Consider the following 14,582-nt stretch of genomic DNA (forward strand, 5'->3'; position numbering starts at 1 on the left):
TACCATATGTCCCGGCAAGAAATCTGCGTTCAAAAGACTCCGGCTTATTAGTGATTCCTAGAGCCCAAAAAAAGTCTGCGGGCTATAGAGCGTTTTCCGTTCGGGCTCCAGTACTCTGGAATGCCCTCCCGGTAACAGTTCGAGATGCTACCTCAGTAGAAGCATTTAAGTCTCACCTTAAAACTCATCTGTATACTCTAGCCTTTAAATAGACCTCCTTTTTAGACCAGTTGATCTGCCGCTTCTATTCTTTCTCCTATGTCCCCCCCTCCCTTGTGGAGGGGGTCCGGTCCAATGACCATGGATGAAGTACTGGCTGTCCAGAGTCAAGACCCAGGATGGACCGCTCGTCGGGACCCAGGATGGACCGCTCGCCTGTATCGATTGGGGACATCTCTACGCTGCTGATCCGCCTCCGCTTGGGATGGTCTCCTGTGGACGGGACTCTCGCTGCTGTCTTGGATCCGCTTTGAACTGAACTCTCGCGGCTGTGTTGGAGCCACTATGGATTGAACTTTCACAGAATCATGTTAGACCCGCTCGACATCCATTGCTTTCGGTCCCCTAGAGGGGGGGGTTGCCCACATCTGAGGTCCTCTCCAAGGTTTCTCATAGTCAGCATTGTCACTGGCGTCCCACTGGATGTGAATTCTCCCTGCCCACTGGGTGTGAGTCCTTGCCCTTTTGTGGGTTCTTCCGAGGATGTTGTAGTCGTAATGATTTGTGCAGTCCTTTGAGAAATTTGTGATTTGGGGCTATATAAATAAACATTGATTGATTGATATTAACTAAGGTCAGGCAAAAATGAAAAGACTTTCTTAATAAATGCTTCATCATCCCAATTGGGTGCACAAAGGTTGGCAAGGACAACAGACATATTGTTAAGAGAACCTGAGACTATTACAAAACGACCTTGATGGTCAGTTATGACATTTGTTGGGCTAAATTGGGTTCTTTTGTGTATTAAAATAGCTGTGCTCCTTGCTTTGCTGCTAAAATTTGAATGAAACGATTGTCCAACCCATGAGGCCTTTAATCTACGGTGATCCTTGGTGGTCAGTTGAGTCTCTTGTCGGAAAGCAATTTCCGTTTTAAGGCGTTTTAAATGGGAAAATACTCCACCTCTTTTGACTGGGCCGTTGATCCCTTTAACGTTCAATCAATCAATCAATCAATGTTTATTTATATAGCCCCAAATCACAAATGTCTCAAAGGACTGCACAAATCATTACGACTACAACATCCTTGGAAGAACCCACAAAAGGGCAAGGAAAACTCACACCCAGTGGGCAGGGAGAATTCACATCCAGTGGGACGCCAGTGACAATGCTGACTACGAGAAACCTTGGAGAGGACCTCATATGTGGGCAACCACTCCCCCCCATCTCATATGGATGGATATATAATAATTAATATATATAAAATGCGGCTGCTAGACTTTTGACAAGAACAATCAATCAATCAATCAATCAATGTTTACTTATATAGCCCTAAATCACTAGTGTCTCAAAGGGCTGCACAAACCACCACGACATCCTCGGTAGGCCCACATAAGGGCAAGGAAAACTCACACCCAGTGGGACATCGGTGACAATAATGATCCAGTGGGACGTCTGTGACAATAATGATTATGAGAACCTTAGAGAGGAGGAAAGCAATGGATGTCGAGCGGGTCTAACATGATACTGTGAAAGTTCAATCCACAATGGATCCAACACAGTCGCGAGAGTCCAGTCCAAAGCGGGTCCAACTCAGCAGCGAGAGTCCCGTCCACAGCGGAGCCAGCAGGAAACCATCCCAAGCGGAGGCGGATCAGCAGCGCAGAGATGTCGAGGCGGATCAGCAGCGCAGAGATGTCCCCAGCCGATACACAGGCAAGCAGTACATGGCCACCGGATCGGACCGGACCCCCTCCACAGGGGAGAGTGGGACATAGAAGAAAAAGAAAAGAAACAGCAGATCAACTGGTCTAAAAAGGGAGTCTATTTAAAGGCTACAGTATACAAATGAGTTTTAAGGTGAGACTTAAATGCTTCTACTGAGGTGGCATCTCGAACTGTTACCGGGAGGGCATTCCAGAGTACTGGAGCCCGAACGGAAAACGCTCTATAGCCCGCAGACTTTTTTTGGGCTTTGGGAATCACTAACAAGCCGGAGTCCTTTGAACGCAGATTTCTTGCCGGGACATATGGTACAATACAATCGGCAAGATAGGATGGAGCTAGACCGTGTAGTATTTTATACGTAAGTAGTAAAACCTTAAAGTCACATCTTAAGTGCACAGGAAGCCAGTGCAGGTGAGCCAGTACAGGAGTAATGTGATCAAACTTTCTTGTTCTTGTCAAAAGTCTAGCAGCCGCATTTTGTACCAACTGTAATCTTTTAATGCTAGACATGGGGAGACCCGAAAATAATACGTTACAGTAGTCGAGGCGAGACGTAACAAACGCATGGATAATGATCTCAGCGTCTTTAGTGGACAGAATGGAGCGAATTTTAGCGATATTACGGAGATGAAAGAAGGCCGTTTTAGTAACGCTTTTAATGTGTGCCTCAAAGGAGAGAGTTGGGTCGAAGATAATACCCAGATTCTTTACCGTGTCGCCTTGTTTAATTGTTTGGTTGTCAAATGTTAGAGTTGTATTATTAAATAGAGTTCGGTGTCTAGCAGGACCGATAATCAGCATTTCCGTTTTTTTGGCGTTGAGTTGCAAAAAGTTAGCGGACATCCATTGTTTGATTTCATTAAGACACGCCTCCAGCTGACTACAATCCGGCGTGTTGGTCAGCTTTAGGGGCATGTAGAGTTGGGTGTCATCAGCATAACAGTGAAAGCTAACACCGTATTTGCGTATGATGTCACCTAGCGGCAGCATGTAGATGCTGAAGAGTGCAGGGCCAAGGACCGAACCCTGGGGAACTCCACACGTTACCTTAACGTAGTCCGAGGTCACATTGTTATGGGAGACACACTGCATCCTATCAGTAAGATAAGAATTAAACCAAGACAGGGCTAAGTCTGACATACCAATTCGTGTTTTGATACGTTCTAATAAAATATTATGATCGACGGTATCGAAAGCAGCGCTAAGATCGAGGAGCAGCAACATAGATGACGCATCAGAATCCATCGTTAGCAATAGATCATTAGTCATTTTTGCGAGGGCTGTCTCCGTCGAGTGATTTGCCCTGAAACCGGATTGAAAGGTTTCACATAGATTGTTAGACGCTAAGTGTTCATTTAACTGCTCCGCAACAATTTTTTCGAGGATTTTTGAAATAAAGGGAAGGTGAGACACCGGTCGGTAGTTTACCATGAGGTCAGGATCGAGGTTAGGTCTTTTAAGAAGAGGATGAATAACCGCTTTTTTGAATGCTAGGGGAACAGTGCCCGAGGAAAGTGATAAGTTTATAATATTTAGCACTGATGGACCTAATAATACAAAGAGCTCCTTGATCAGTTTCCCAGGAAGAGGGTCAAGTAAACATGTTGTTTGTTTTATTCCATTTACACGTTGTAACAATTCCTCTAATGTTATTTCCTCAAAACGAGAGAAACTATTTTGGAGGGCAGTATCCGCCGTATATACAATCGTGTCAGTGTTAATAGAACCCCGTTGTAGCTGGGACGCATTGTCTTTAATCTCCTTTCTAATGACTTCAATTTACTTACTAAAGAATTGCATAAAGTCATCAGCTGAGTGGGTGGAGCTACTGGAAGGAGTCCCTTGTTGGGTTAGCGATGCTACCGCACTAAACAAAAATTTAGGATCGTTTTTATTACGGTGGATGAGATTTGAGTAATAATTAGCTTTAGCTAAGGTAAGCATGCGTTTATAAGTTATTAAACCATCACTAAATGCTTGATGGTGCACCTCAAGTTTAGTCGTGCGCCATTTGCGTTCCAGCTTTCTGCATAATAATTTCTGAGCTCTAGTTTCTTCTGTAAACCACGGGGTGCGCTTTTTTGGAGCCTTTTTTAACTTTAGCGGTGCTATGTTATCAATGGTTTCGCGCAGGGCGTCGTTAAAGTTGTTAGTGAGGTTATCAATAGAGCCCACATACTTTGGGAATGGTGCCATTACCGAGGGCAGTAGGTCAGCAAGAGTTGTCGTTGTGGCCGTATTAATGTTGCGGCTGCTATAGCAGTTATTATTATTATTAGTTTGACGAACATGCGTCTGAACCTCGAATTTTATAAGGTAATGATCGGACAATACTTTAGTATACGGGAGTATCGTAACTTTTGAAACGGTGATGCCCCTGACAAGCACTAGGTCTATCGTATTACCGTTGCGATGCGTGGGTTCATTTATTATTTGTGTGAGACCACAGCTATCAATTATAGTCTGGAGCGCTACGCACGGTGGGTCCGATGGGGTATTCATATGGATATTAAAGTCCCCCATTATGATTATATTATCGGCGTGTGTCACTAGATCAGCAACGAACTCTGAGAATTCATTGATAAAGTCCGAACAGGGCCCTGGGGGGCGGTAGATAACAGCCAGGTGTAGAGGCAGCGGTGTGACAGACCTCATAGTAAGCACCTCAAACGATTTATATTTATTATTTATGTTAGGACTAAGGTTAAAGTTTTCGTTGTATATTAGTGCGACCCCCCCACCCCTTTTAAGCGGACGGGCAATATGCGCATGTGTAAAGTTAGGAGGACATGCCTCATTTAGCGCAAAAAAGTCGTTTGGTTTAAGCCAGGTTTCACTGAGACCGATGACGTTAAGATTGTTGTCTCTGATAATATCATTAACTAACAACGTTTTGGGAGACAATGATCTTATGTTTAAAAAACCTATATTATAGGTAGTGGGCTGTTTTATGGAGTTTTTGATCAAATTATCCGTAGTAGCAATATTAATAATGTTGTGTTTATTATGCCCAGTGCATTCAGTATAATTACGACCATATCTAGGAATTGATACGACGGGAATGTTCCGATTGTTTGATTGTTGCTTTGATAAACTGCACGCATCATGGTTAGCCTCCTCAGTAACGGGGATTTTCCGATTGTTTGTTTGTTGCTTTGATAAACTGCACGCATCATAGTTAGCCACCTCAGTAAAACACATGTCCAACTCTAAAACACTCAAAGCAGAAAAAACTTGTTCTAATTTAACTGACTCCTTACCCAGACCAGTAGTCTCGCATCCTTTATTTAAATCCGTCTTCAGGGTGGAGGGAAGTGGTGTTCTGTGGGGATTAGCCTTCTGCTTTGTTTTTAGCCCCGCTCGACATCCGCGTTTCCGATCACACCGCTGGCGTCTGCTCCGTAGACGGCCCCCGCTGCTACTAGACTCCCCTGCTTCACAGGCCGCTGGATGTAGCCGCCGACGTATCCCCATGCTAGTTAGCATGTTTAGCACGCCCGCGTCTATCAGTCCAAAACGGCCCGATATGTCCACATCCAGAAGTGTCTGGCGGTTGTACGTGATCACGGAGTGACCACGATGCGAGCCAGCCATGAAGTCTGCAGAACTGTCCGGCATTTCCGCCAAATGTTCCATCTTTAGCAAGAGCACCGCAGTGTCGCAGCCCGTCCGGGCGCCGCCATCTTGCCATATCAACAAGAACAAGAAAGTTTGATCACATTACGCCTGTACTGGCTCACCTGCACTGGCTTCCTGTGCACTTAAGATGTGACTTTAAGGTTTTACTACTTACGTATAAAATACTACACGGTCTAGCTCCATCCTATCTTGCCGATTGTATTGTACCATATGTCCCGGCAAGAAATCTGCGTTCAAAGGACTCCGGCTTGTTAGTGATTCCCAAAGCCCAAAAAAAGTCTGCGGGCTATAGAGCGTTTTCCGTTCGGGCTCCAGTACTCTGGAATGCCCTCCCGGTAACAGTTCGAGATGCCACCTCAGTAGAAGCATTTAAGTCTCACCTTAAAACTCATTTGTATACTCTAGCCTTTAAATAGACTCCCTTTTTAGACCAGTTGATCTGCCGTTTCTTTTCTTTTTCTTCTATGTCCCACTCTCCCTTGTGGAGAGGGTCCGGTCCGATCCGGTGGCCATGTACTGCTCGCCTGTGTATCGGCTGGGGACATCTCTGCGCTGCTGATCCGCCTCCGCTTGGGATGGTTTCCTGCTGGCTCCGCTGTGAACGGGACTCTCGCTGCTGTGTTGGATCCGCTTTGGACTGGACTCTCGCGACTGTGTTGGATCCATTGTGGATTGAACTTTCACAGTATCATGTTAGACCCGCTCGACATCCATTGCTTTCCTCCTCTCTAAGGTTCTCATAGTCATCATTGTCACCGACGTCCCACTGGGTGTGAGTTTTCCTTGCCCTTATGTGGGCCTATCGAGGATGTCGTGGTGGTTTGTGCAGCCCTTTGAGACACTAGTGATTTAGGGCTATATAAGTAAACATTGATTGATTGATTGATGTTTTTTCCTTGGCTTCTGGTCTCCGTCTAAATGTGAATAAATGTGAACTAATGGCTGTGAAGAGATGTGAAATGATGTCTGTATCTCAAATTCCAGTTAAGGATAGTATTAATTACCTAGGAATACATATCACTAAAAATCAAAACTCTAGATGGGCATTGAACTTCAATCCAATTGTAGAAAAAACTAAGAAAAGATTTAACCAATGGCTACAGAGAGATTTATCCTTAAAAGGCAGAACCTTACTTTCCAAAGCAGAAGGTATCTCCAGGCTTACGTATGCAGCTATTTCTTTAGATGTTAACCAAAAAATATGTAAAACTATTGACAAAATACTGATTGACTTTATTTGGAAAAACAAAATTCATTATATTAAGAAATCTGTTATAATGAACAATTACAATCAGGGTGGTCTAAACTTTCTTGACTTCACTACACTAAACAACACCTTTAAAATTAATTGGATAAGACACTACTTGAAAGACCCTACCTCAATTTGGAACTTTATTTCTCATCATGTATTCTCTAACCTTGGAGGCCTAAAATTTTTGCTATTGTGTAATTATAACATTGACAGGATTCCTGTTGCGCTCTCAAACTTCCACAAACAAGCCCTTCTAGCATGCTCTCTTGTATACAAGCACCATTTTTCACCTACCAAATATTTCATCTGGAACAATAAAGACATATGTTACAAAAGGAAATCTCTTTTCCTCAACAATTGGTTTAACAATAACATTATTTTAGTGAGTCAGCTTTTCAATAAGGAAGGTCAACTTTTTAATTACCAAGAATTTCTCAACCAATTTAAGATACCTGTGACTCCCAAAACCTTTGCTATTGTATTTGATGCCATTCCAACAGGTGTTATTATGTTGTACATTCCAACAGGTGTTATTATGTTGTACATTCCAACAGGTGTTATTATGTTGTACAATCCAACAGGTGTTATTATGTTGTACATTCCAACAGGTGTTATTATGTTGGACATTCCAACAGGTGTTATTATGTTGTACAATCCAACAGGTGTTATTATGTTGTACAATCCAACAGGTGTTATTATGTTGTACATTCCAACAGGTGTTATTATGTTGTACAATCCAACAGGTGTTATTATGTTGTACATTCCAACACCTGTTATTATGTTGTACAATCCAACAGGTGTTATTATGTTGTACAATCCAACAGGTGTTATTATGTTGTACATTCCAACACCTGTTATTATGTTGTACATTCCAACAGGTGTTATTATGTTGTACATTCCAACAGGTGTTATTATGTTGGACATTCCAACAGGTGTTATTATGTTGTACAATCCAACAGGTGTTATTATGTTGTACAATCCAACAGGTGTTATTATGTTGTACATTCCAACAGGTGTTATTATGTTGTACAATCCAACAGGTGTTATTATGTTGTACATTCCAACACCTGTTATTATGTTGTACAATCCAACAGGTGTTATTATGTTGTACAATCCAACAGGTGTTATTATGTTGTACATTCCAACACCTGTTATTATGTTGTACATTCCAACAGGTGTTATTATGTTGTACATTCCAACAGGTGTTATTATGTTGTACATTCCAACACCTGTTATTATGTTGTACATTCCAACAGGTGTTATTATGTTGTACAATCCAACAGGTGTTATTATGTTGTACATTCCAACAGGTGTTATGTTGTACATTCCAACAGGTGTTATTATGTTGTACAATCCAACAGGTGTTATTATGTTGTACATTCCAACAGGTGTTATTATGTTGTACAATCCAACAGGTGTTATTATGTTGTACATTCCAACAGGTGTTATTATGTTGTACATTCCAACAGGTGTTATTATGTTGTACAATCCAACAGGTGTTATTATGTTGTACATTCCAACAGGTGTTATTATGTTGTACATTCCAACACCTGTTATTATGTTGTACATTCCAACAGGTGTTATAATGTTGTACAATCCAACAGGTGTTATTATGTTGTACATTCCAACACCTGTTATTATGTTGTACATTCCAACACCTGTTATTATGTTGTACATTCCAACAGGTGTTATTATGTTGTACATTCCAACAGGTGTTATTATGTTGTACAATCCAACAGGTGTTATTATGTTGTACATTCCAACAGGTGTTATTATGTTGTACATTCCAACACCTGTTATTATGTTGTACATTCCAACAGGTGTTATTATGTTGTACATTCCAACAGGTGTTATTATGTTGTACATTCCAACACCTGTTATTATGTTGTACATTCCAACACCTGTTATTATGTTGTACATTCCAACACCTGTTATTATGTTGTACATTCCAACACCTGTTATTATGTTGTACATTCCAACAGGTGTTATTATGTTGTACATTCCAACACCTGTTATTATGTTGTACATTCCAACACCTGTTATTATGTTGTACATTCCAACACCTGTTATTATGTTGTACATTCCAACAGGTGTTATTATGTTGTACATTCCAACAGGTGTTATTATGTTGTACAATCCAACAGGTGTTATTATGTTGTACATTCCAACAGGTGTTATTATGTTGTACAATCCAACAGGTGTTATTATGTTGTACATTCCAACAGGTGTTATTATGTTGTACAATCCAACAGGTGTTATTATGTTGTACATTCCAACAGGTGTTATGTTGTACATTCCAACAGGTGTTATTATGTTGTACAATCCAACAGGTGTTATTATGTTGTACATTCCAACAGGTGTTATCATGTTGTACAATCCAACAGGTGTTATTATGTTGTACATTCCAACAGGTGTTATTATGTTGTACATTCCAACAGGTGTTATTATGTTGTACATTCCAACACCTGTTATTATGTTGTACATTCCAACACCTGTTATTATGTTGTACATTCCAACACCTGTTATTATGTTGTACATTCCAACACCTGTTATTATGTTGTACATTCCAACACCTGTTATTATGTTGTACATTCCAACACCTGTTATTATGTTGTACATTCCAACAGGTGTTATTATGTTGTACATTCCAACAGGTGTTATTATGTTGTACAATCCAACACCTGTTATTATGTTGTACATTCCAACAGGTGTTATTATGTTGTACATTCTAACAGGTGTTATTATGTTGTACAATCCAACAGGTGTTATTATGTTGTACATTCCAACAGGTGTTATTATGTTGTACATTCCAACAGGTGTTATTATGTTGTACATTCCAACAGGTGTTATTATGTTGTACATTCCAACAGGTGTTATTATGTTGTACAATCCAACAGGTGTTATTATGTTGTACATTCCAACACCTGTTATTATGTTGTACATTCCAACACCTGTTATTATGTTGTACATTCCAACAGGTGTTATTATGTTGTACAATCCAACAGGTGTTATTATGTTGTACATTCCAACAGGTGTTATTATGTTGTACATTCCAACACCTGTTATTATGTTGTACATTCCAACACCTGTTATTATGTTTTACATTCCAACACCTGTTATTATGTTGTACATTCCAACAGGTGTTATTATGTTGTACATTCCAACAGGTGTTATTATGTTGTACATTCCAACAGGTGTTATTATGTTGTACATTCCAACAGGTGTTATTATGTTGTACATTCCAACAGGTGTTATTATGTTGTACATTCCAACAGGTGTTATGATGTTGTACATTCCAACAGGTGTTATTATGTTGTACATTCCAACAGGTGTTATTATGTTGTACATTCCAACAGGTGTTATTATGTTGTACATTCCAACAGGTGTTATTATGTTGTACAATCCAACAGGTGTTATTATGTTGTACATTCCAACACCTGTTATTATGTTGTACATTCCAACACCTGTTATTATGTTGTACATTCCAACAGGTGTTATTATGTTGTACAATCCAACAGGTGTTATTATGTTGTACATTCCAACAGGTGTTATTATGTTGTACATTCCAACACCTGTTATTATGTTGTACATTCCAACACCTGTTATTATGTTTTACATTCCAACACCTGTTATTATGTTATACATTCCAACAGGTGTTATTATGTTGTACATTCCAACAGGTGTTATTATGTTGTACATTCCAACAGGTGTTATTATGTTGTACATTCCAACAGGTGTTATTATGTTGTACATTCCAACAGGTGTTATTATGTTGTACATTCCAACAGGTGTTATGATGTTGTACATTCCAACAGGTGTTATTATGTTGTACATTCCAACAGGTGTTATTATGTTGTACATTCCAACAGGTGTTATTATGTTGTACAGGGTTTACACACCTCCTCTTTCTGCTGTAAAAATTGTGAATGATCCTGTGGGGAAACTTTGCTTTGACCAAAAAAATAACAGAAAAGTCCGCAGCTTATTCCAAAATGATTGTGTGTCTGTCTCCTATGTAATTTCCCTCTGGAATAATGTTGTAAATGACATCTGTTGGACCAAAACGTGGTCCCTTCCTAACAGGTATTTACTTACCAACAAAGTCAAAGAGATATCATTTAAAATCATCCATCGCTATTACCCTGTAAAGACTGTGATGGTCAGATACAAAAAGGACATTGATGTTACCTGCACCTTTTGTAACATGCACCCAGAGACTGTTAACCACTTGTTTTGGACTTGTGAAAACACTCGATCACTATGGCAGGGCATCTGTCGCTTCATCCTGGACAATATTTATGACAAATTTGTGCTTTACTTTAAAGATGTGATTTTTGGTTTTACACTGTATGAACAAAAATTTGAAAAGGAATTCTACCTTTGCAACCTCATTATTTTATTGGCTAAGTTTTATATTCATAAATGTAAGTTTCTTAATACCCGTCCTATCTTTTGTGCCTTTAAAAAAGATCTGGAACTTTACATTAAAACGCTCTCTACCTCTAACAACAAAAAAGCTGTGAAAACGATGATGCTGTGTTCCAAATTTAAGTTGTTTGATGAATCTGAATAAGCCTACGGCTTTGCATTTTGTTTATTATTTATATATATATATATATGTTTGTATTCTTTTTTTATTATTTTGAACTTACAACCCCCTGGCACTGTTTTGTACTGTTCTCATAATGTTTTATAATTTTGTATATTGTTGTTTGTCATTGTTGAAATTGATAAATAAACCTTTAAAAAAAAACAAAAAAAAAAACATGCACTTGCAAAACTAAATATTGCAGGAACTTCATTAAAAGCATCTTTTTGAATCGTAAAACCCTAATTAAGTTATTTTCATTTTAAAGCCGTCTCGAACACATATTTAGTGATTATTTAGTTTTTGTGTCAAAAATCTTTGTTTGCATGTAGCTCCTTATTACGACGCTAGAGGTGGCAGTGGACGCATCAGTGGAACAGCTAGCACTAAAGGTGATCAGAACTTGTTTAATGTTTAATTAGCAAGGCGTCGTGCTTCAATATAAAGTGAGTAACTCTGTTCACGTTTGAATTTCTCTTGCCAGATGCTAAAAACTGTCTTTAAACGTCTTCAGTGACCATAACGTCGTGCCATTACTTAATTACTTGGTCTGTTAGCATCTAGCTCACAACTGCTAGCTTAGTAGCATCATCTAGATATCAAAGCTTGTTTTGTTACCTTTTATTCTTATGACGCTATTTACTTTCTACATTAGTTATGTTGAACTTCTGCTTATCTTTGTGTTGTAACGATTAATTAGACAAGAAACACGTGCTTTTTATCGTCTTATAGAGGAAGACAAGTCGTGTGCTGAAAGACATAAACATCCCATCAATATGTATTCCAGTGAGAGCAGACATTGTACAGTAAGTAGTTGTTTTATCATGTTTGTATACCTTGTTTAGCACTGAGCAATACTGTGTTACAGATGTTGTTATTATAAGCGCAAACACAGACAAACTCTTTTTTAGCGGCGCTGTCACGCCAGATTTCTTCCCCCTACAAAAACCTTTCCCCCCCATTTACTTCTGGGGTCCTGATTAATACAGACGTTTTGTTAACGCTATATTATAAAAATATAACGCTATATTATAAAAATATAACGCCATATTATAAAAATACAGACGTTTTGTTATAAAAAAAAAAAAAAACATTTAAAAAACAATTTACAAACACAAGCTATGGGATGACGTAAGACATGGGTGTCAAACTCTGGCCCGCGGGCCAAATTTGGCCCGCCGTTTAATTTCATTTGGCCCTTGAGGCAATATCAAATTAACATTACAGCTGGCCCGCCGGTAACACCACATTCCCCGCTAATACTCATACTTGCCAACCCTCCCGATTTTCCCGGGAGACTCCCAAAGTTTAGTGCCCTTCCCGAAAATCTCCCTGGGCAACCATTCTCCCGATTTCCACCCGGACAACAATATTGGGAGTGTGCCTTAAAGGCAGTGTCCTCTACAACATGCCTTCACGTCCTCTTTTCCTCCATATAAACAGCATGCTGGCCAAGTCACATTATATATGCGGCTTTCACACACACATACTTGGTCAACAGCTATACAGGTTACACTGAGGGTGGCCGTATAAACAACTTTAACAATGTTACAAATATGCGCCACACTGTGAACCCACACCAAACAAGAATGACAAAACACATTTCGGGAGAACCCCCGCACCGTAACAACATAAACATAACAGAACAAATACCCAGAAGCCCTTGCAGCACTAACTCTTCCGGAATGCTACAATATTCACCCCCCGCTACCACCAAACCCCGCCCACCCAATTTTTTATTTTATTTTCGAATTTATTAGCCTGTAGAAAAAGTTAATGTTGATATTTACCTCAGAAGGCTGCAAATAGAAAAGAGGCATTCATATTTTTAATTCCATTTTATTTAATATACCACTAATGTTTTTTCGTTTGTTTTTTGAAAGTTGATTTTGCACTATTACGTTATATAAGCTCTGCCTGTTCCATGGGAGGAAGCCCGAGTACCCGGAGGGAACCCACGCAGTCTCGGGGAGAACATGCAAACTCCACGCAGAAAGATCCCGAGCCCGGGATTGAACCCAGGATTACTCAGGACCTTCGTATTGTGAGGCACTGTGACACCGTGCTGCCCTATTTAAGCCTTGCTTGTTCAATATTCATTGCAAAACTTGTTTGGGTCCCTATTTAAAGGTTCATTTGTTCAACCTTGGCCCTCGGCTTTATTCAGTTTTAAATTTTGGCCCACTCTGTATTTGAGTTTGACACCCCTGACGTAAGAGGAAACGTGACCCCGGAAGTAAATGCGTCATCCCATAGCTTGTGTTTGTAAATAGTTTATTTTATTTTATTTTTTATAATATACTGTTAACAAAACGTCTGCATTTTTATAATATAGCGTTAACAAAACGTCTGTATTAATCATGACCCTGTAAGTAAATGGGGGGAGGGGGATTTTTGTAGGGGGGAAGAAATTTGGCGTGACAGCGCCTTGATCACAGAACGCTAATTAGCGTATGCCGCTATATTCACATAGTGAGCTGCTGCCTCGCCTCTGAGTTGGTGAAAGTTAGTTCTAGTTCACAGGTGTCAAACTCAAGATTTGGCCTGCGTGATTATTTTATTTGGCCCCTCGAAAGCCTGGAAATTATATGCGTCATTAAAGGCCTACTGAAAGCCACGACTACCCACCACATAGTCTGATAGTTTATATATCAATGATGAAATATTAACATTGCAACACATGCCAATACGGCCTTTTTAGTTTACTAAATTACAATTTTAAATTTCCCGGGAGTTTCGTCTTGAAAACGTCGTGTAATGATGACGCGTACGCAAGACGTCACGGGTTTTAAGGAAATATGAGTGCTGCACACACACACAGCTAAAAGTCGTCTGCTTTAACTGCATAATTACACAGTATTTTGGAGATCTGTGTTGCTTAATCTTTTGCAATTTGTTCAATTAATATTGGAGAAGTCACTGTAGAACAGGGGTGCCCACACTTTTTCTGCGGGCGAGCTACTTTTCAATTGACCAACTCGAGGGGATCTACCTCATTTATATATATAATTTATATTTATTTACTTATGAAAGAGACATTTTTGTAAACAAGTTAAATGTGTTTAATGATAATACAAGCATGTGTAACACATATAGATGTCTTTCTTTCACGAAGACAAGAATATAAGTTGGTGTATTACCTGATTCTGATGACTTGCATTGATTGGAATCAGACAGTAATGATGATAACGCCCACATTTTCAAATGGAGGAGAAAA

This window comes from Nerophis ophidion, linkage group LG19, assembly GCF_033978795.1.
Source record: "Nerophis ophidion isolate RoL-2023_Sa linkage group LG19, RoL_Noph_v1.0, whole genome shotgun sequence".
NCBI lineage: Eukaryota > Metazoa > Chordata > Actinopteri > Syngnathiformes > Syngnathidae > Nerophis > Nerophis ophidion.